This window comes from Oncorhynchus gorbuscha, linkage group LG17 (assembly GCF_021184085.1).
Source record: "Oncorhynchus gorbuscha isolate QuinsamMale2020 ecotype Even-year linkage group LG17, OgorEven_v1.0, whole genome shotgun sequence".
Classification (NCBI taxonomy): Eukaryota; Metazoa; Chordata; class Actinopteri; order Salmoniformes; family Salmonidae; genus Oncorhynchus; species Oncorhynchus gorbuscha.
The window spans coordinates 21,382,769-21,406,583 of record NC_060189.1 but is presented as its reverse complement, the minus strand read 5'-3'; the positions used below and the strand labels follow the sequence as shown (position 1 = coordinate 21,406,583).

At 45.6% G+C, this 23,815-nt stretch overlaps 1 protein-coding gene across 4 annotated transcripts in view; it reads left to right on the top strand.

Moving 5' to 3' along the window:
* LOC124001553 (uncharacterized protein KIAA1522 homolog) overlaps positions 1-23,815 on the top strand; it is a 62,693-nt gene that overhangs the window by 20,074 nt on the left and 18,804 nt on the right. The window lies entirely within an intron of this gene.

Genomic DNA, 23,815 nt, shown 5'->3' with positions numbered 1-23,815 from the left:
CCAGCTACCCTTTGACCTCCCCAGACATTGTTTGCCGTGAAGAACTCGTGTCAGTCCTGTTCTGTGATACCCAACCAATCTCCAGCAGTGTTCAGGTTGCAGACAGGTCCAGATTCCAAACTGTCAAAAATTGACGTAGACTCATAGAAGGGATGAAATATGGCTCACTTACTTACGTTTGGTCATACAGAAATATATATGTTAAGACATACATAAATGTACGTTTAGACATAGAGAAACTTACACAAGTTAAGACAAAGAAATATACACACATTTAGACATAGAGAAATTAATAGCTTATTCACATAGAATGCTCTTCAATCAGAGGCACCGCGATGAGATTGAAATTTACATAGCTATATGTACTATATATGAGAGAATGTTGAACAATATCAGTGATTCCTTGTTTAGTCAGTGTACTGTATCGCGTGGTATTGCCACGTTTTTGGTTAAGATGTTTTCAATGATTAAGAGTCGCTGTAAGTACCAGCTTGACTTTCATTCCTGCTAAATGTAATGTTTGGAAAATCACACCAACAATCTAAATGATGCAAGCAGCACAACACAGAAGCACAAACACACACAGGCCAACACTTTTGTTTTCTTTGGGAGCCCATTTGTTAATTGTCATTTATTTCCGCTCTTGCAAGAGCACAATAGCACTGCTCGGTTTAGTAAGAGCTGTTTTATGTTTGTTTATCTGTCGGTTCTAGTGTAGTCTTGGATAATTGCTCCAAAATAGTGCCTAGGGATTAGTGCTTTTTGAGGTCGCTTCTGTTAGATCATGAAAAAAATAATTGTGCTTATTTAAATGTTTTTTATTTTTATGAAATCCATTATGAAAAAATGACTTAAATTATTTTAGAGCTTTCCTCAGCCATCATCAGTCTTTTTCCTGACACTGACAGTGTGTTGAATAGTGTAACACAGAATGAAACAATTAATAAGAGCCCCATGATGGTAGTGAATTGTTATGCAGGTGAATGAGGACCCAAAAGCGACTTGGCGAAAACAGAGTTTTTAATCCAGTAAGAAACTTTACAAAACAAAAAGCATAATACTACTCGTAAAGACGAGAACAGACTGGAGACTTGATCGAGAACTGCAGGTTGCCTCGGGAAGGCACTTGAACCTAGCAGACTCAGACACCTGCTCACCACGCAGCATCTGAGGGAAACACGACACGACAGGGCAAAACATAGACACAGCACGGTGAATTATAGATGAGGATCCGACAGGGCAGGTACGGAAAACAAGGAGAGAAATAGGGACTCTAATCAGGGAAAAGGATCGGGAACAGGTGTGGGAAGACTAAATGATGATTAGGGGAATAGGAACAGCTGGGAGCAGGAACGGAACGATAGAGAGAAGAGAGAGCGAGAGAGTGAGAGAGGGAGGGGGAGAGAGAGGGATAAAAAGAGGGAAAGAACCTAATAAGACCAGCAGAGGGAAACGAATAGAAGGGAAGCACAGGGACAAGACATGATAATTAATGACAAAACATGACAGTACCCCCCACTCACCGAGCGCCTCCTGGCGCACTCGAGGAGGAATCCTGGCGGCAACGGAGGAAATCATCAATGAGTGAACGGTCCAGCACGTCCCGAGACGGAACCCAACTCCTCTCCTCAGGACCGTAACCCTCCCAATCCACTAAGTATTGGTGACCCCGTCCCGAGAACGCATGTCCATGATCTTATGTACCTTGTAAATAGGTGCGCTCTCGACAAGGACGGGAGGGGGAGGGAAGACGAACGGGGGTGCGAAGAAAGGGCTTGACACAGGAGACATGGAAGACAGGATGGACGCGACGAAGATGTCGCGGAAGAAGCAGTCGCACAGCGACAGGATTGACGACCTGGGAGACACGGAACGGACCAATGAACCGCGGAGTCAACTTACGAGAAGCTGTCGTAAGAGGAAGGTTGCGAGTGGAAAGCCACACTCTCTGGGCAACAATACCTTGGACTCTTAATCCTGCGTTTATTGGCGGCTCTCACAGTCTGTGCCCTGTAGCGGCCTCACCCTCCTCCAGGTGCGCTCACAACGTTGGACAAACGCTTGAGCGGAGGGAACGCTGGACTCGGCAAGCTGGGATGAGAACAGAGGAGGCTGGTAACCCAGACTACTCTGAAACGGAGATAACCCGGTAGCAGACGAAGGAAGCGAGTTGTGAGCGTATTCTGCCCAGGGAGCTGTTCTGCCCAAGACGCAGGGTTTCTGAAAGAAAGGCTGCGTAGTATGCGACCAATCGTCTGATTGGCCCTCTCTGCTTGACCGTTAGACTGGGGATGAAACCCGGAAGAGAGACTGACGGACGCACCAATCAAACGACAGAACTCCCTCCAAAACTGTGACGTGAATTGCGGGCCTCTGTCTGAAACGGCGTCTAACGGGAGGCCATGAATTCTGAACACATTCTCGATAATGATTTGTGCCGTCTCCTTAGCGGAAGGAAGTTTAGCGAGGGGAATGAAATGTGCCGCCTTAGAGAACCTATCGACAACCGTAAGAATCACAGTCTTCCCCGCAGACAAAGGCAGACCGGTAATGAAGTCTAGGGCGATGTGAGACCATGGTCGAGAAGGAATGGGAGCGGTCTGAGACGACCGGCAGGAGGAGAGTTACCCGACTTAGTCTGCGCGCAGTCCGAACAAGCAGCCACGAAACGGCGCGTGTCACGCTCCTGAGTCGGCCACCAAAAGCGCTGGCGAATAGACGCAAGAGTGCCTTGAACACCGGGATGACCAGCTAACTTGGCAGAGTGAGCCCACTGAAGAACAGCCAGACGAGTGGAAACAGGAACGAAAAGGAGGTTACTAGGACAAGCGCGCGGCGACGCAGTGTGCGTGAGTGCTTGCTTAACCTGTCTTTCAATTCCCCAGACTGTCAACCCGACAACACGCCCATAAGGAAGAATCCCCTCGGGATCAGTAGAAGCCACAGAAGAACTAAACAGACGGGATAAGGCATCAGGCTTGGTGTTCTTGCTACCCGGACGGTAAGAAATCACAAACTCGAAACGAGCGAAAAACAACGCCCAACGAGCTTGACGGGCATTAAGTCGTTTGGCAGAACGGATGTACTCAAGGTTCTTATGGTCTGTCCAAACGACAAAAGGAACGGTCGCCCCCTCCAACCACTGTCGCCATTCGCCTAGGGCTAAGCGGATGGCGAGCAGTTCACGGTTACCCACATCATAGTTGCGCTCAGATGGCGACAGGCGATGAGAAAAATAAGCGCAAGGATGAACCTTATCGTCAGACTGGAAGCGCTGGGATAGAATGGCTCCCACGCCTACCTCTGAAGCGTCAACCTCGACAATGAATTGTCTAGTGACGTCAGGAGTAACGAGGATAGGAGCGGACGTAAAACGTTCTTTTAGAAGATCAAAAGCTCCCTGGGCGGAACCGGACCACTTAAAACACGTCTTGACAGAAGTAAGAGCTGTGAGAGGGGCAGCAACTTGACCGAAATTACGAATGAAACGCAGATAGAAATTAGCGAAACCTAAAAAGCGCTGCAACTCGACACGTGACCTTGGAACAGACCCAAACACTGACAGCTTGGACCTTAGCGGAATCCATCTGAATGCCTTCAGCGGAAATAACGGAACCGAGAAAAGTAACGGAGGAGACATGAAAAAGAGCACTTCTCAGCCTTTACGTAGAGACAATTCTCTAAAAGGCGCTGTAGAACACGTCGAACGTGCTGAACATGAATCTCGAGTGACGGTGAAAAAATCAGGATATCGTCAAGATAGACAAAAACAAAGATGTTCAGCATGTCTCTCAGAACATCATTAACTAATGCCTGAAAAACAGCTGGCGCATTGGCGAGACCAAACGGCAGAACCCGGTACTCAAAATGCCCTAACGGAGTGTTAAACGCCGTTTTCCACTCGTCCCCCTCTCTGATGCGCACGAGATGGTAAGCGTTACGAAGGTCCAACTTAGTAAAGCACCTGGCTCCCTGCAGAATCTCGAAGGCTGATGACATAAGGGAAGCGGATAACGATTCTTAACCGTTATGTCATTCAGCCCTCGATAATCCACGCAGGGGCGCAGAGTACCGTCCTTCTTCTTAACAAAAAAGAACCCCGCCCCGGCCGGAGAGGAAGAAGGCACTATGGTACCGGCGTCAAGAGACACAGATAAATAATCCTCGAGAGCCTTACGTTCGGGAGCCGACAGAGAGTATAGTCTACCCCGAGGAGGAGTGGTCCCCGGAAGGAGATCAATACTACAATCATACGACCGGTGAGGAGGAAGGGAGTTGGCTCGGGACCGACTGAAGACCGTGCGCAGATCATGATATTCCTCCGGCACTCCTGTCAAATCGCCAGGTTCCTCCTGAGAAGTGGGGACAGAAGAAATGGGAGGGATGGCAGACATTAAGCACTTCACATGACAAGATACGTTCCAGGATAGGATAGAATTACAAGACCAATTAATAGAAGGATTATGACATACTAGCCAGGGATGACCCAAAACAACAGGTGTGAAAGGTGAACGAAAAATCAAAAAAGAAATAGTCTCACTGTGGTTACCAGATACTGTGAGAGTTAAAGGTAGTGTCTCAAATCTGATACTGGGAAGATGACTACCATCTAAGGCAAACATGGGCGTAGGCTTGTCTAACTGTCTGAAAGGAATGTTATGTTTCCGAACCCATGCTTCGTCCATGAAACAACCCTCAGCCCCAGAGTCAATCAAGGCACTGCATGTAGCACCCGAACCGGTCCAGCGTAGATGGACCGACATAGTACAGGATCTAGATGAAGAGACCTGAGTAGTAGCGCTCACCAGTAGCCCTCCGCTTACTGATGGGCTCTGGCCTCTTACTGGACATGAATTAACAAAATGTCCATCAAATCCGCAATAGAGGCACAGGCGGTTGGTGATCCTCCGTTCCCTCTCCTTAGTCGAGATGCGAATCCCTCCCAGCTGCATGGGCTCAGTCTCAGAGCCAGAGGAGGGAGATGGTTGCGATGCGGAGCAGGAAACACCGTTGATGCGAGCTCTCTTCCACGAGCCTGGTGACGAAGATCTACCCGTCGTTCTATGCGGATGGCGAGAGCAATCAAAGAGTCCACACTGGAAGGAACCTCCCGAGAGAGAATCTCATCTTTGACCACTGTGTGGAGTCCCTCCAGAAAACGAGCGAGCAGCGCCGGCTCGTTCCAGTCACTAGAGGCAGCAAGAGTACGAAACTCTATAGAGTAATCCGTTATGGATCGATCACCTTGGCATAGGGAAGCCAGGGCCCTAGAAGCCTCCCCACCAAAAACTGAACGGTCAAAAACCCGAATCATCTCCTCTTTAAAGTTCTGGTAATTGTTAGAACAATCAGCCCTTGCCTCCCAGATAGCTGTGCCCCACTCTCGGGCCCGGCCAGTAAGGAGTGAAATGACGTAAGCAACCCGAGCTCTCTCTCTAGAGTATGTGTTGGGTTGGAGAGAGAACACAATCTCACACTGGGTGAGAAAGGAGCGGCACTCAGTGGGCTGCCCGGAGTAGCAAGGTGGGTTATTAACCCTAGGTTCTGGAGACTCGGCAGGCCAGGAAGTAACAGGTGGCACGAGACGAAGACTCTGGAACTGTCCAGAGAGGTCGGAAACCTGAGCGGCCAGGTTCTCCACGGCATGGCGAGCAGCAGACAATTCCTGCTCATGTCTGCCGAGCATGGCTCCTTGGATCTCGACGGCAGTGTTACGAGCGTCTGTAGTCGCTGGGTCCATTCCTTGGTCGGATCCTTCTGTTATGCAGGTGAATGAGGACCCAAAAGCGACTTGGCGAAAACAGAGTTTTTAATCCAGTAAGAAACTTTACAAAACAAAAAGCATAATACTACTCGTAAAGACGAGAACAGACTGGAGACTTGATCGAGAACTGCAGGTTGCCTCGGGAAGGCACTTGAACCTAGCAGACTCAGACACCTGCTCACCACGCAGCATCTGAGGGAAACACGACACGACAGGGCAAAACATAGACACAGCACGGTGAATTATAGATGAGGATCCGACAGGGCAGGTACGGAAAACAAGGAGAGAAATAGGGACTCTAATCAGGGAAAAGGATCGGGAACAGGTGTGGGAAGACTAAATGATGATTAGGGGAATAGGAACAGCTGGGAGCAGGAACGGAACGATAGAGAGAAGAGAGAGCGAGAGAGTGAGAGAGGGGAGGGGGAGAGAGAGGGATAAAAGAGGGAAAGAACCTAATAAGACCAGCAGAGGGAAACGAATAGAAGGGGAAGCACAGGGACAAGACATGATAATTAATGACAAAACATGACAGTACCCCCACTCACCGGCGCCTCCTGGCGCACTCGAGGAGGAATCCTGGCGGCAACGGAGGAAATCATCAATGAGTGAACGGTCCAGCACGTCCCGAGACGGAACCCAACTCCTCTCCTCAGGACCGTAACCCTCCCAATCCACTAAGTATTGGTGACCCCGTCCCCGAGAACGCATGTCCATGATCTTATGTACCTTGTAAATAGGTGCGCTCTCGACAAGGACGGGGGGGGGGAGGGAAGACGAACGGGGTGCGAAGAAAGGGCTTGACACAGGAGACATGGAAGACAGGATGGACGCGACGAAGATGTCGCGGAAGAAGCAATCGCACAGCGACAGGATTGACGACCTGGGAGACACGGAACGGACCAATGAACCGCGGAGTCAACTTACGAGAAGCTGTCGTAAGAGGAAAGAGTGGAAAGCCACACTCTCTGCGCAACAATACCTTGGACTCTTAAAGCTCTCACAGTCTGTGCCCTAGCGGCAAAGTGCAGCCTCACCCTCCTCCAGGTGCGCTCACAACGTTGGACAAACGCTTGAGCGGAGGAACGCTGGACTCGGCAAGCTGGGATGAGAACAGAGGAGGCTGGTAACCCAGACTACTCTGAAACGGAGATAACCCGGTAGCAGACGAAGGAAGCGAGTTGTGAGCGTATTCTGCCCAGGGGAGCTGTTCTGCCCAAGACGCAGGGTTTCTGAAAGAAAGGCTGCGTAGTATGCGACCAATCGTCTGATTGGCCCTCTCTGCTTGACCGTTAGACTGGGGATGAAACCCGGAAGAGAGACTGACGGACGCACCAATCAAACGACAGAACTCCCTCCAAAACTGTGACGTGAATTGCGGGCCTCTGTCTGAAACGGCGTCTAACGGGAGGCCATGAATTCTGAACACATTCTCGATAATGATTTGTGCCGTCTCCTTAGCGGAAGGAAGTTTAGCGAGGGAATGAAATGTGCCGCCTTAGAGAACCTATCGACAACCGTAAGAATCACAGTCTTCCCCGCAGACAAAGGCAGACCGGTAATGAAGTCTAGGGCGATGTGAGACCATGGTCGAGAAGGAATGGGGAGCGGTCTGAGACGACCGGCAGGAGGAGAGTTACCCGACTTAGTCTGCGCGCAGTCCGAACAAGCAGCCACGAAACGGCGCGTGTCACGCTCCTGAGTCGGCCACCAAAAGCGCTGGCGAATAGACGCAAGAGTGCCTTGAACACCGGGATGACCAGCTAACTTGGCAGAGTGAGCCCACTGAAGAACAGCCAGACGAGTGGAAACAGGAACGAAAAGGAGGTTACTAGGACAAGCGCGGCGACGCAGTGTGCGTGAGTGCTTGCTTAACCTGTCTTTCAATTCCCCAGACTGTCAACCCGACAACACGCCCATAAGGAAGAATCCCCTCGGGATCAGTAGAAGCCACAGAAGAACTAAACAGACGGGATAAGGCATCAGGCTTGGTGTTCTTGCTACCCGGACGGTAAGAAATCACAAACTCGAAACGAGCGAAAAACAACGCCCAACGAGCTTGACGGGCATTAAGTCGTTTGGCAGAACGGATGTACTCAAGGTTCTTATGGTCTGTCCAAACGACAAAGGAACGGTCGCCCCCTCCAACCACTGTCGCCATTCGCCTAGGGCTAAGCGGATGGCGAGCAGTTCACGGTTACCCACATCATAGTTGCGCTCAGATGGCGACAGGCGATGAGAAAAATAAGCGCAAGGATGAACCTTATCGTCAGACTGGAAGCGCTGGGATAGAATGGCTCCCACGCCTACCTCTGAAGCGTCAACCTCGACAATGAATTGTCTAGTGACGTCAGGAGTAACGAGGATAGGAGCGGACGTAAAACGTTCTTTTAGAAGATCAAAAGCTCCTGGGCGGAACCGGACCACTTAAAACACGTCTTGACAGAAGTAAGAGCTGTGAGAGGGGCAGCAACTTGACCGAAATTACGAATGAAACGCAGATAGAAATTAGCGAAACCTAAAAAGCGCTGCAACTCGACACGTGACCTTGGAACGGGCCAATCACTGACAGCTTGGACCTTAGCGGAATCCATCTGAATGCCTTCAGCGGAAATAACGGAACCGAGAAAAGTAACGGAGGAGACATGAAAAGAGCACTTCTCAGCCTTTACGTAGAGACAATTCTCTAAAAGGCGCTGTAGAACACGTCGAACGTGCTGAACATGAATCTCGAGTGACGGTGAAAAAATCAGGATATCGTCAAGATAGACAAAAACAAAGATGTTCAGCATGTCTCTCAGAACATCATTAACTAATGCCTGAAAAACAGCTGGCGCATTGGCGAGACCAAACGGCAGAACCCGGTACTCAAAATGCCCTAACGGAGTGTTAAACGCCGTTTTCCACTCGTCCCCCCTCTCTGATGCGCACGAGATGGTAAGCGTTACGAAGGTCCAACTTAGTAAAGCACCTGGCTCCCTGCAGAATCTCGAAGGCTGATGACATAAGGGAAGCGGATAACGATTCTTAACCGTTATGTCATTCAGCCCTCGATAATCCACGCAGGGCGCAGAGTACCGTCCTTCTTCTTAACAAAAAAGAACCCCGCCCCGGCCGGAGAGGAAGAAGGCACTATGGTACCGGCGTCAAGAGACACAGATAAATAATCCTCGAGAGCCTTACGTTCGGGAGCCGACAGAGAGTATAGTCTACCCCGAGGAGGAGTGGTCCCCGGAAGGAGATCAATACTACAATCATACGACCGGTGAGGAGGAAGGGAGTTGGCTCGGGACCGACTGAAGACCGTGCGCAGATCATGATATTCCTCCGGCACTCCTGTCAAATCGCCAGGTTCCTCCTGAGAAGTGGGGACAGAAGAAATGGGAGGGATGGCAGACATTAAGCACTTCACATGACAAGATACGTTCCAGGATAGGATAGAATTACAAGACCAATTAATAGAAGGATTATGACATACTAGCCAGGGATGACCCAAAACAACAGGTGTGAAAGGTGAACGAAAAATCAAAAAAGAAATAGTCTCACTGTGGTTACCAGATACTGTGAGAGTTAAAGGTAGTGTCTCAAATCTGATACTGGGAAGATGACTACCATCTAAGGCAAACATGGGCGTAGGCTTGTCTAACTGTCTGAAAGGAATGTTATGTTTCCGAACCCATGCTTCGTCCATGAAACAACCCTCAGCCCCAGAGTCAATCAAGGCACTGCATGTAGCACCCGAACCGGTCCAGCGTAGATGGACCGACATAGTAGTACAGGATCTAGATGAAGAGACCTGAGTAGTAGCGCTCACCAGTAGCCCTCCGCTTACTGATGGGCTCTGGCCTCTTACTGGACATGAATTAACAAAATGTCCATCAAATCCGCAATAGAGGCACAGGCGGTTGGTGATCCTCCGTTCCCTCTCCTTAGTCGAGATGCGAATCCCTCCCAGCTGCATGGGCTCAGTCTCAGAGCCAGAGGAGGGAGATGGTTGCGATGCGGAGCAGGGAAACACCGTTGATGCGAGCTCTCTTCCACGAGCCTGGTGACGAAGATCTACCCGTCGTTCTATGCGGATGGCGAGAGCAATCAAAGAGTCCACACTGGAAGGAACCTCCCGAGAGAGAATCTCATCTTTGACCACTGTGTGGAGTCCCTCCAGAAAACGAGCGAGCAGCGCCGGCTCGTTCCAGTCACTAGAGGCAGCAAGAGTACGAAACTCTATAGAGTAATCCGTTATGGATCGATCACCTTGGCATAGGGAAGCCAGGGCCCTAGAAGCCTCCCCACCAAAAACTGAACGGTCAAAAACCCGAATCATCTCCTCTTTAAAGTTCTGGTAATTGTTAGAACAATCAGCCCTTGCCTCCCAGATAGCTGTGCCCCACTCTCGGGCCCGGCCAGTAAGGAGTGAAATGACGTAAGCAACCCGAGCTCTCTCTCTAGAGTATGTGTTGGGTTGGAGAGAGAACACAATCTCACACTGGGTGAGAAAGGAGCGGCACTCAGTGGGCTGCCCGGAGTAGCAAGGTGGGTTATTAACCCTAGGTTCTGGAGACTCGGCAGGCCAGGAAGTAACAGGTGGCACGAGACGAAGACTCTGGAACTGTCCAGAGAGGTCGGAAACCTGAGCGGCCAGGTTCTCCACGGCATGGCGAGCAGCAGACAATTCCTGCTCATGTCTGCCGAGCATGGCTCCTTGGATCTCGACGGCAGTGTTACGAGCGTCTGTAGTCGCTGGGTCCATTCCTTGGTCGGATCCTTCTGTTATGCAGGTGAATGAGGACCCAAAAGCGACTTGGCGAAAACAGAGTTTTTAATCCAGTAAGAAACTTTACAAAACAAAAAGCATAATACTACTCGTAAAGACGAGAACAGACTGGAGACTTGATCGAGAACTGCAGGTTGCCTCGGGAAGGCACTTGAACCTAGCAGACTCAGACACCTGCTCACCACGCAGCATCTGAGGGAAACACGACACGACAGGGCAAAACATAGACACAGCACGGTGAATTATAGATGAGGATCCGACAGGGCAGGTACGGAAAACAAGGAGAGAAATAGGGACTCTAATCAGGGAAAAGGATCGGGAACAGGTGTGGGAAGACTAAATGATGATTAGGGGAATAGGAACAGCTGGGAGCAGGAACGGAACGATAGAGAGAAGAGAGAGCGAGAGAGTGAGAGAGGGAGGGGGAGAGAGAGGGATAAAAAAGAGGGAAAGAACCTAATAAGACCAGCAGAGGGGAAACGAATAGAAGGGGAAGCACAGGGACAAGACATGATAATTAATGACAAAACATGACATGAATAAACATTACTGCTTATCCAGTGGCATAAAGTACTTAAGTAGTACATTAAAGTAATTTTACTTAAGTCACTTCTGGGGGTATCTATCTACTATTTATATTTGACAACTTTTACTTTTACTTCACTACATTCTTAAAGAAAATAATGTACTTTTTACTCCATACATTTTACCTGACACCCAAAAGTACTTGTTACATTTTGAATGCTTAGCAGGACAGGACAATTTACCATTTCACACACTTATCAATACAGCACATTGTCATTCCTTCTCTCTGACCTGGCGGACTCACTAAACACAAATGCATCTTTTGTAAATCATGTCTGAGTGTGGGAGTGCGCCCCTGACCATCCATACATTTTAAAAACAAGAAAATGGTGCCGTCTGCTTTGCTTAATAGAAGGAATTTTAAATGATTTATACTTCTACTTTTACTTTTGATACATAAGTATATCTTAGCAATTACATTTACTTTTGATACTTAAGTATATTTAGAACCAAATACTTTTAGACTTTTACTCAAGTAGCATTTTACTAGGTTACTTTTACTTGAGTAACTTTCAATTAAGGTATCTTTACTTTAACTCAAGTATGACAATTGAGTACTTTTTCTACCACTGTGCTTATCACATATCAACCATAATTGATTCACATTTCTTAGTTTACTTTAAGAAAATATTTCAATTGTGTATATTACTTAGTTTTTATTAGATGTCTTTATTATTTGTCCATTCCTTAGTCATCATCTCCTGCTCATGCAGTAGCAGCCAGCCAGACTGGCTGTAATGTTATTTCTGTGTTCTCCATTGAACAATTCATCCTATATAGCTAAGCTAGTAGCTAGCTGGCTGACAATTATTTTACTAGTTCTTCAAAGTAGATGAGGCATACTTTCAAGACTGCTTATTGCCAACTACCACAACTATCAATTGGGTAGAGCTACCTCGTGAGCTGTCTCTATCCCTCTCGTCGTTGTGTAAATGTCCTCTCTCATGAGGTCTCATATATTTTAGGGGCGAAAATAATTTAAAGGGTCTGTGTGTACCCACCCTGGCCTACAACTACACCTTCCAATCAGCCCAGCGTCCCACATAGTACTTGACAAAAAATGTATTGTGAATCATTTGATTTCTCTCTAGAGAAACGTCACGTTAAGCTCACAAAAAACAAAATGGTTTTCAAGTAATTGACCCGACTTCAGTTAATTAGTTGTTTAATTAACCGAAAGCCCCCCCGACATTTTGGTTAATCACTCAACACTGCTCCATAGACCTTGGCCCGTATCCATAAAGCATCTCAAAAAAGGTCATAGGAATTCTGTTAAAACCTGTTTTAAGACAAAAAAAACTCCCAGCTCAGAGTAGGTTGTATTAGGATGTTAAGACACTGCCCAGACAAACTCTGAGCCAGGAGTAAAATCAACTCATAAAAGTTTATCTGAGCTGGTAATAACGACAGTTTGAGATACCACAAAGGAAAGATAGTGGTGATGCTCATTAACGTTGCAAATGATGGGGAATAACCAATCGCAATGAGGCATCGGCAGGTGTGAACTCTATAACACGGTTCAGACAACCACAGTGAATGTGACTGTACGTCAAATGTTGCAATGTTAAAACGTTTGATATAATTTTCGCCAGATATGATCACTTTGCCTTCTCTTAATTATCGCCTAATATGTTGACATACATAACCTTATTTTTTTTAACCAATTCTGCTGGTTGTTAAAAGCAGAGTTTTGACAATATTACCATTATATCTGCTAAGGGTTCTGTGAGAGAATGTAAACTGTGAGCAGGGGAGATAAGGTATTTCTCCCCTGCCAAGGTCAGCACGGGCTACCTCCCACATTGTGCATAGCAGGGCACAGGCCTCCCCTGGAAGATTTTCCTCAGTTTTCCCTCAGATCTCTTTGAATCCAGTTCAGAGTGCGCGTAGTGTTCCCATTTGGGTTTACCAGTAGGTGGGACTACTAACTGAATGGACTGCTCTCCAATGGTGTACAACTGTAACACCTGGAAATGTGATATAATGTTTTACCTGTCTGGTGAAGGAGAATTAGAAGTGAATTTGATACATTTTACTCACCTTTTGAAACACGTAATTGATTCAGTATGGTTGGGTATTGCTGTTGTGTGAGTGGATTATCCACTGATGCAGCCGTAATGAGAGGGAGGCCACAAAGCTTCCCTTCAGGTTATATATATCATCATAAACCAGGAAGTATTCATTATTCTATATTCATTATATTCCAGATGTTATTTTGCAAGCCAAGGCATTGAGCCCTCAGCCATGAACACGTGGTGTGTTCTGTGTTTGCGCTGGCAAGTCACTCCAAAAGGCAGTTTGCTTTTACCAACAGCGTGACTGGCTCAAATAAGAAAGCAACTGACAATTCTATGAGAAAACATCCAGAGGCATAGTACCAGGCATCAGATACTGAAATGCTCCTGGAAAAGCTCACAATAAATTCCTGCAGGTTAACCATATTAAAATTAATGCCAGCTCATTCTGATGGTGATTCACAGTGATACCAGAGAGGATGGGGCCCATCACCCACCCCACCTCAGCCTGGCCTGGGCAGAGGGCTGCTGTTGGTATGCACCCAGTTAATTAAAGCCCCAGCCAGAACAGTTACAGTAAGTAGGAACAAGGGGTTCTGTTTCTTATGACCCAACCGCCCTTCACATAGATCCCTCCCTCCTCACCCTACTATGAATGAGATGAAATAGGTTTCTATCAGAGATCAATGTCTGGCTGGGGATTGCGCGTGTTGGTGTATCCAAACAATGCTAAGTCTGACAGATAGTTGATGTGTGTCTTGAAACAATATCCTCAATGGATGGGGAATGAGAGGGGATCTACGATGGTTGGTTTAGATGTTTTTTTAGGTTGTCACGGGCATATGGGCTCTTGTTCAAAACTTTCGGTGAGAAATTGAGGATGTCTTTTGTTACACAAATCCTTCGTCCAGTGCAAACCCCTCAGAAGAGTGTTTACCCCACCTTTGCTCTTGGTGGGAATGTATTGGTAAAAATGGACCATGGAGTTTGACCCAGACATCATGTTTGAGTGCACAGTAGCTAGCAGAGATAACGGTATGCTCCTGGACCCGTAACTGTGTTGACACATCCTCCCGTGATGACCTGCGATAACCAGGACAATGACTCACATGGGCCTAGGACACAGAATTACATAGGCTACTGTCCCATTGGGTGGTTGCTGGCTGTGCGATTTACCTGTGTGCCCTGTATGCTTCACCTGCGTGTGTCTCAGCACTCTTACAGTGTGTTATTTGCCTGCAGTGCTTTTGGCCCAGTTGATCCTGTAAGTAACCTAGTCAAGCCAAGCTGTTAGCCAGCCTAATGCTGCTGTAGTCTCTCATATCCTGTGTTCTCTACAGTGGGACTTCCGCAGGCTCACACTAAGCTGAGTGAGAGGGGCATAAGGAGACTGAGGAGATGCCAGAGTTATATGGTGCTGCTGTAAACCTGGCACCTGTAGAAGGTCACCTGGATTCTTGATCTGTAGACTTTTGATCTGTAAACTTTATAGAGATTCCATGCATTCCTCAGCATTATACACACTTTTCCTTAGAGCCCAGGCAATGGTGTTCCTTTGTACGTGTGTGTGAGTGCGGTGTGTGTGTTTGTTTAAGAAAAATAGGGAAGGTCAAATGTTCTCAGCGATTTGTCCTTCTAAAGATTGCACAGATTTCACCACACCACGGCCATGCCCTGCAGTATTATAATTTTACAGAGGAATGCTGTACAGTATTTCATTTATGACTTTCAATGTCTACACTCAGTCTGTGGTTTTTATGAAATAGTTTTCATTAAATAGTTTTTAATCATAACAACACCAACAACATCTTTAACCTCTCTTGGGTAGGGGGCAGTATTTCACCTCCGGATGAAAAGCGTGCCCAAAGTAAACTGCCTGTTACTCTGACCCAGAAGCTAGGATGTTTTGGATAGAAAACACTCCAAACTGTTTCCAAACTGTTAAAATAATGTCTGTGAGTATAACAGAACTGATATGGCAGGCAGAACCTGAGAAAAATCTATCCAGGAAGTGGAATTGTTTTCATGTGGCTGTTTTTCAACTCAATGCCTATAGAAAATCCAATGGGTTAGGAATCAGATTGCAGTTCATATGGCTTACACTAGATGTCAACAGTCATTAGACATGGTTTCAGGCTTTTATTTTGAAAAATGACGAGTAAACAGCCATTTTGGTCAGAAGACAGAGGAACTTTGCAGACCTGATTGTTATTTTGTTCTATTGAAAATGGTATTGTGCGGTTGAAATACCATTGATTATAAAGACAATAAACAACCTGAGGGTTAATTATAAGTATCGTTTGACATGTTTTTATGAACTTTACTGGTACTTTTAGTATGTATTCGTCTGCCTGCTGTGACCGCATTGGAGCCATTGGATTACTGAACAAAACGTGCCAACAATACAGAGATACAGACATAAAGAGGGACTTTCATCAAACAAAACAAACATTTACTGTGTAACTGGGAGTCTTGTGAGTGCAACCATATGAAGATCATCAAAGGTAAGTGATTAATTTTATCGCTATTTCTGACTTTAGTGACTCCTCTACTTGGCTGGTAAATGTTTGTATGCTTTTTTACATGGGGCGCTGTCCTCAGATAATCGCATGGTATGCTTTCACCGTAAAGCCTTTTTGAAATCTGACACAGCAGCTGGATTAACAAGAAGTACATTTTTAAGCCGATGTATAGCACTTGTATATTTTATGAATGCTTATTATGTGTATTCCTGTTTTATTTATTTGGCACTCTGCAATTTTACTGGATGTTGGCCAGGTGGGACGCTAGCAGTGCTAGAGTCAAAACACCAGTGTTATGTGTCTACGTCTGGGCTCAAATAGGCTAGGTGCGAGATGATATCTGTGCAAGAGGAGGAAAATAAGGTAAAACTGATAAATTAACTTAAATTCTTTGTCTGTTCCAAATGTATCATCATCAAGCAGCTTAGGGAGGAGATTCTCCGGCTGCTAGCTCAGCTGCGGGAAAAACAAGACGTGCTTTCTAAGTACTTTGATGCAGCCCAGGCACATGAATGTCAGTTTTGAATGCCTCCTTCAGCCAAGGGGTCAATGAGTCAGGCGGTACTGACCTGTTCCAATCCACTGGACAGATGGTAAGCTCAACTCCGTGGCCAGAGGGAGACTGGACACTGGCAAGGCAAAGGAAGTCAGGTGGGAGGTAGTCTGGTCGGCCTCCATATATCCTAGAAGATCAGATCCAGCTATTAAACAGCTTTGCCCCACTGGAAGCGGACGTACTGGCCCCGGGAGTCAGCTCTGATCCTGGGAGTACACCAACAGCCATCCAGTGGCACGATCCACAGCTCAGCCGGTTGCTAATCAAAGGAATCAAGGTCTTGGGCCCTCCTCCATCTCCCCGAAGTTTCCGACGCCATCTGCTTCTACTGGTACATGTGCGGTGAGTCAGGCTGGCATGAATCAAAGCACAACTCCTCCTGCCCAACGCAAACCGTTTTGTTCCCCCTCTTTCTTCCCCATTGGATTCCATCATAACCACCCTCGTGGACAGCTCGATAGTGAGAGACTTTGGCCTGGCTGCGGTTTGTGGTCCGACCAAGGTCCACTGTCACCCAGGCGCCCGTGTCCAAGACATCAACTCTCTCCTGCCCACAGTTCTAGCCAACTACTCTAATATTGGCACTATTGTCACTCATGTTGGATTTAACGACATTCGCTTTCGAAAATCTGAGGAACTGAAGGACTACAACATTCTCTTGAACACCCTTGTTTGCACAGGGAAGAGAACTGTCATCTCTGGCCCCCTGCTGTACTATAGAAGGGGTTCATAACGTTACAGACGCCTTGCTGCCCTAAATTAGTTCCCGAAGAGAAACGGCAAAGACAGGAATGTCTCCTTTTGTGACAATATTGACTTGCTGGAGGAGAAACCAACACTTAAAAAGCCCAAATGTAGCCTGAGAAATAAGGTTAATGAAATTGACAATTTATGAACATAAAAAATATTAATGTTCTAGCCATCTCTGAAACACACTTAGATAATTCCTTTGATGCAATAGTAGCTATTCATGATTCGAGAATATATCGGACAGATAGAAATGCAAATGGAGGAGGTGTTGCCATGTATGTCCAGAGTCGTATTCCTTTTAGCCTGAAAGAGGATCTCATGTCAGATAATGTGGAGGTAATATGGCTACAGGTTCTTCTGCCTCACCTAAAGCCTATTGTCGTAGGAAATTGCTATATACCACCAAGTGCTAAAAGTCCGTATTTGGACAATGTGTGAAAAGTTGGATAATGTATGTGATCTCAACAGAGAGGTATATTTTCTGGGTGACCTACTGTAAATATTAACTGGTTGTCATCAAGCTGCCCACTAAAAAAAGATGCTTCAAGCTGTAACCAATTCCTACAATCTGGTTCAAATCATCAGTCAACTTACCAGGGTATTTAAAACAGAACAGGAACTAAATCATCCATGTTTATTGATCACATCTTTACTAATGTTGCCAAAATCAGCTTTAAAACACTATTCAAACCCATCGGATGTAGTGATCATAATATAATAGCCATATCCAGAAAGAACAACGTTCCAAAGACTGCCCCTAAAATGATGTATAAATAATAATACAAGAGGTTTTGCAATGATTCCTATGTCGAAGATGATAAAAATATTTGTTGGTCTGACGTTGCTTCTTCCGGTTACTGATAGGCATGCGCCCATCAAGAAACTGACTGTTAGAATTGCCAAATCCCAATGGATAATTATTAATTGAAAAACTATGGCTGAGAGGGATGAGGCAAAGGGAATAGCAAATAAGTCTGACAACACTGTGGACTGGGAAACATACAGTAAATTGAGAAATCACGTAACTAAACAAGAAGAAGAAACTATATTCTACTATGGAACAAAGATACATTATATAAAGATTGATAGTAAAAAAGCTTTGAAGTACTATAAATAAAATTCTAGGCACAAATGAAAACTTGGCTCCATCCTTCGAGGCAGATGGATTGTTCATAACATAACCTTTTGATATTGCCAACGTCTTTAATAACTTTTTTGTTGACTAGATTAGCAGACTTAGGTATGACATGCAAACAACAAATGCTGAGCCTTCATATTCACGCATAATGGACCAAATAATGAAAGACAAGCATTGTAGTTTTGAGTTACACAAACTGGGTGTGGAAGAGGGGAAAAGCCACCTGGTACTGACAACCGGGATGGTAAATTACTGAGGTTGGTAGCGGAATAAATTGTGACTCCTGTTTGCCACATCTTCAATTTAAGCCTAGAGGATGGTGTGTGCCCTCAGACATGGAGGGAGGAAAATGTCATTCCAAAACCACAGAATAGCAGAGCACCCTTTAAAGGTTCAAACAGCTGACCAATCGGGCTGTTACAAATGCAAAGCAAACACTTGGAAAAAATGGTGATTTGATCAAATACAAAGTTATTTCACAGAAAACAAATTAACAGCAAACTTTCAGCATACATATAGGGAAGGGTACTCAACATGCTCGGCACTGACACAAATGACTGATGATTGGCAGAAAGAAATTGATAGTAAGAAGATTGTGGGCGCTGTTAGGCTTCAGTGTAGATTTTGATGTCATTGATCATAACCTATTTCTGAAAAAATATAGGAGTTATGGATTTGCATTCTCTGCCTATTATGGATTGAGAGGTAACTATCTAATAGAACAGGCTTTTTGTTCATGGAAGCCTCTCCCATGCAAATACAGTTGCATGTGGTGTACCGCAGGGCAGCTGGCTAGGGCCATAATTGTTTTGTGTTTTTACGAATGACCTTCTATTGACCTTGAATAAAGCCTGTGTCTATGCTGATGACTCAACAGTGTGCATGTTGGCTGTAACAGTAAAATAAATAACTGAGACCCTTAAACTGACTGGAGCTCTATGTTTAGAATGGGTAACTAGCAATAGGCTGGTGCTAAATATCTCCACTAAAATAATAATTTTGGAATAAATGACTCGCTCAATGCTTAAGCTAGTTTAGATCTATTATTGAATAATGTGGCTATTGAGCATGTTAAGGAGACTAAACTGCTGGGTATAACCGTAGATAACAAGCTGTCATGGTCAAAACATATAGACTCAATGGTTACTAAAATGGGAAAGAGGTCTGTCCATGATAGGGCATTGCTCTGCTTTCATGACATCTCAGTCGCCTAGACAGGTCCTACAGGCCCTAGTTTTGTTGCACCTGGACTACTGCTCAGCTGTGTGGTCATGTGCGGCATAGAAGGACACCTAGATGTGCACGGAGGGAAAGTGTCAGTAACATGCAAGTCAGTCTTTTCTGGCTCAAAGTTGAGGAGAAATTGACTGCATGCGTCACTGTTGATCTTTCTGTGAGGTGTTGATGTGTTGAAGATACCTAACTGTCTGTTGAAGCAGTTGGCACACAGTTCGGACACTCAAAAGACATGCAACCAGAGGTACAACACAAGACATGCAACCAGTGGTATATTCACAGTCCCCAGGCCCAACACAGAGGCTGGGAAACGCACAGTATTAAATGGAGCCATGACGATGCCACCCCAGGTAACTCAAGCTAGAAATAAAAACAGTTTAAAAAACAGAGAAAATAACACCTTTCTGCACGAAAGGGACTGTAAAGAGCCACAGTCATTTTATTTTTCTTGTATTGTAATTTGCACTGTACTATGTATTAGACCTAGATATTTGTTTATGTACTGGTATGTAGGCAATGTGTGACGTTATACATTCATGTATTTCAGTCCCTGACTAATAATGTTCTGTATTATGTCATGTTTCATGTGGACTCCATGAAGAGTAGCTGATGCTTTTGCACCAGATAATGGGGATCCTAATAAATACCAAATTATGTGTTAAATTAAGTTGATTAGCTGCGCTAATACACTGTTTGCCATGACATGAAGTTTCATAATGTGTGGGTGTATACACCTCTAAGCATTAGCTTGGTTATCCCATAAAGGCTGGGGAGAGCAGGAGAACAGTTTTTTGAGCCTGGATACTATATATAATAATAATAATAATATATGCCATTTAGCAGACGCTAAAGCGACTTACAGTCATGTGTGCGACTTACAGTCATGTGTGCATACATTCTACGTATGGGTGGTCCCGGGAAATGAACCCACTACTCTGGCGTTACAAGCGCCATGCTCTACCAACTGAGCTACAGAAGGACCACATACTGTTTCTCTTTCCACAGTTTATGGCAAGAATCAAACACACTGCCCTCTGCATTGTTATGTTGCCCCCAGACTGCTGCAGGAGTTCAACTGAATTTCCTGTGGTGGGCGCGTGCTTTTGTATGCGTGCGCGTCAGTGCAGCTTTGCCTCTTAATGACAAATAGATTTTTTATCTCAATGAGACTACCCTGGTTAAGTAAATCTAATTGAAATTTGTCACACGCGCCATATACAACAGGTGTAGTAGACCTTACTGTGAAATGCTTACTTACAAGCCCTTAACCAACAATGCAGTTAAAGAAAAAGTTAAGAGATAAGAAAATATTTACATACAGTGCCTTGCGAAAGTATTCGGCCCCCTTGAACTTTGCGACCTTTTGCCACATTTCAGGCTTCAAACATAAAGATATAAAACAGTATTTTTTTGTGAAGAATCAACAACAAGTGGGACACAATCATGAAGTGGAACGACATTTATTGGATATTTCAAACTTTTTTAACAAATCAAAAATGGAAAAATTGGGCGTGCAAAATTATTCAGCCCCTTTACTTTCAGTGCAGCAAACTCGCTCCAGAAGTTCAGTGAGGATCTCTGATTGATCCAATGTTGACCTAAATGACTAATGATGATAAATACAATCCACCTGTGTGTAATCAAGTCTCCGTATAAATGCACCTGCACTGTGATAGTCTCAGAGGTCCATTAAAAGCGCAGAGAGCATCATGAAGAACAAGGAACACACCAGGCAGGTCCGAGATACTGTTGTGAAGAAGTTTAAAGCCGGATTTGGATACAAAAAGATTTCCCAAGCTTTAAACATCCCGAGGAGCACTGTGCAAGCGATAATATTGAAATGGAAGGAGTATCAGACCACTGCAAATCTACCAAGACCTGGCCGTCCCTCTAAACTTTCAGCTCATACAAGGAGAAGACTGATCAGAGATGCAGCCAAGAGGCCCATGATCACTCTGGATGAACTGCAGAGATCTACAGCTGAGGTGGGAGACTCTGTCCATAGGACAACAATCAGTCGTATATTGCACAAATCTGGCCTTTATGGAAGAGTGGCAAGAAGAAAGCCATTTCTTAAAGATATCCATAAAAAGTGTTGTTTAAAGTTTGCCACAAGCCACCTGGGAGACACACCAAACATGTGGAAGAAGGTGCTCTGGTCAGATGAAACCAAAATTGAACTTTTTGGCAACAATGCAAAACGTTATGTTTGGCGTAAAAGCAACACAGCTCATCACCCTGAACACACCATCCCTACTGTCAAACATGGTGGTGGCAGCATCATGGTTTGGGCCTGCTTTTCTTCAGCAGGGACAGGGAAAATGGTTAAAATTGATGGGAAGATGGATGGAGCCAAATACAGGACCATTCTGGAAGAAAACCTGATGGAGTCTCCAAAAGACCTGAGATGCCAAATTTTTAAGCAGTTTTGTTTACACTCCACCTTGACAGTATATCTTTTTTCTTCCAACAAGACAATGATTCAAAACATAAAGCAAAATCTACAATGGAATGGTTCAGAAATAAACATATCCAGGTGTTAGAATGGCCAAGTCAAAGTCCAGATCTGAATCCAATCGAGAATCTGTGGAAAGAACTGAAAACTGCTGTTCACAAATGCTCCCCATCCAACCTCACTGAGCTCGAGCTGTTTTGCAAGGAGGACTGGGATAAAATTTCAGTCTCTCGATGTGCAAAACTGATAGAGACATACCCCAAGCGACTTACAGCTGTAATCGCAGCAAAAGGTGGCGCTACAAAGTATTAACTTAAGGGGGCTGAATAATTTTGCACGCCCAATTTTTCAGTTTTTGATTTGATTTGTTAAAAAAGTTTGAAATATCCAATAAATGTCGTTCCACTTCATGATTGTGTCCCACTTGTTGTTGATTCTTCACAAAAAAATACAGTTTTATATCTTTATGTTTGAAGCCTGAAATGTGGCAAAAGGTCGCAAAGTTCAAGGGGGCCGAATACTTTCGCAAGGCACTGTAAATTAACTATAGTAAAAAGTAACAATAAAATAACAACGAGGCTATGTACCGAGTCAATGTGCGGGGGTACAGGTTAGTCGAGGTAATTTGTAAATGTAGGTAGGGGTAAAGTGAGGGGGGTCAATGTAAATCGTCTGGGTGGCCAATTCATTAATTGTTCAGCAGTCTTATGGCTTGGGGGTAGAAGCTGTTGAGCCTTTTGTGACCTATGCTTGGCGCTCTTGTACAGCTTCCTGTGTGGTAGTAGAAAGAACAGTCTATGACTTGGGTGACTGGAGTCTTTGACAATTTTTAGGACCTTCCTCTGACACTGCCTAGTATATAGATCCTGGATAGCAGGAAGCTTGGCCACAGTGATGTACTGGGATGTACGCACTACACTTTGTAGCGCCTTACGGTCGGATGCTGAGCAGTTGCCATACCAGGCGGTGATACCACCAGGATGCTCTCGATGGTGCAGCTGTAGAACTTTTTGAGGATCTGGGGACCCATGCCAAATCTTTTCAGTCTCCCAAGGGGGAAAAAGGCATTGTTGTGCCCTAATTACAATTTTCTTGGTGTGTTTGGACCATGATAGTTTGGTGATGTGGACACCAAGGAACTCAACTCACGACCCGCTCCACTACAGCATCATCGATGTGAACCAGAGCGTGTTCGGCTCTCCCTTTTCCTGTAGTCCACGATCATCTCCTTTGTCTTGCTCATGTTGAGGTAGCAGTTGTTGTGCTGGCACCACACTGCCAGGTCCCTGACCTCCTCCTTATAGGCTGTCTCATCGTTGTCTGTGATCAGGCCTACTACTGTTGTGTCATCAGAAAACGTAATGATTGTATTGGAGTCATGCTTGGCCACGCAGTCGTGGGTGGACAGGGAGTACAGGAGGGACTAAGAACACACACCTGAGGTGTCCCCGTTTTGAGGATCAGCGTGGCAGATGTGTTGTTGCCTACCCTTACGACCTGGGGGCTGCCCGTCAGGAAGTCCAGCGTCCAGATTGAGGGAGGTGTTTAGTTCAAGGGTCCTTAGCTTTGTGGGCACTATGGTGTTGAACGCTGAGCTGTAGTCAATGAACAGCATTGTCACATAGGTGTTCCTTTTATCCAGGTGGGAAAAGGCAGTCTGGAGTGTGATTGCGTCATTTGTGGATCTGTTGGGGCGATATGTGAATTGGAGTGGGTCTAGGGCTTCCGGGATGATGGTGTTGTGAGCCATGACCAGCCTTTCAAAGCACTTCATGCTGACCGACGTGAGTACTACATGGCGGTTGTCAATTAGGCAGGTTGCCTCACTTTTCTTGGGCAAATAAAGGTTAGATTTAAAAAATCCTTTGGACATGGTCCTTCTGTAGCTCAGTTGGTAGAGCATGGCGCTTGTAACGCCAGGGTAGTGGGTTCGATCCCCGGGACCACCCATACGTAGAATGTATGCACACATGACTGTAAGTCGCTTTGGATAAAAATGTCTGCTAAATGGCATATAAAC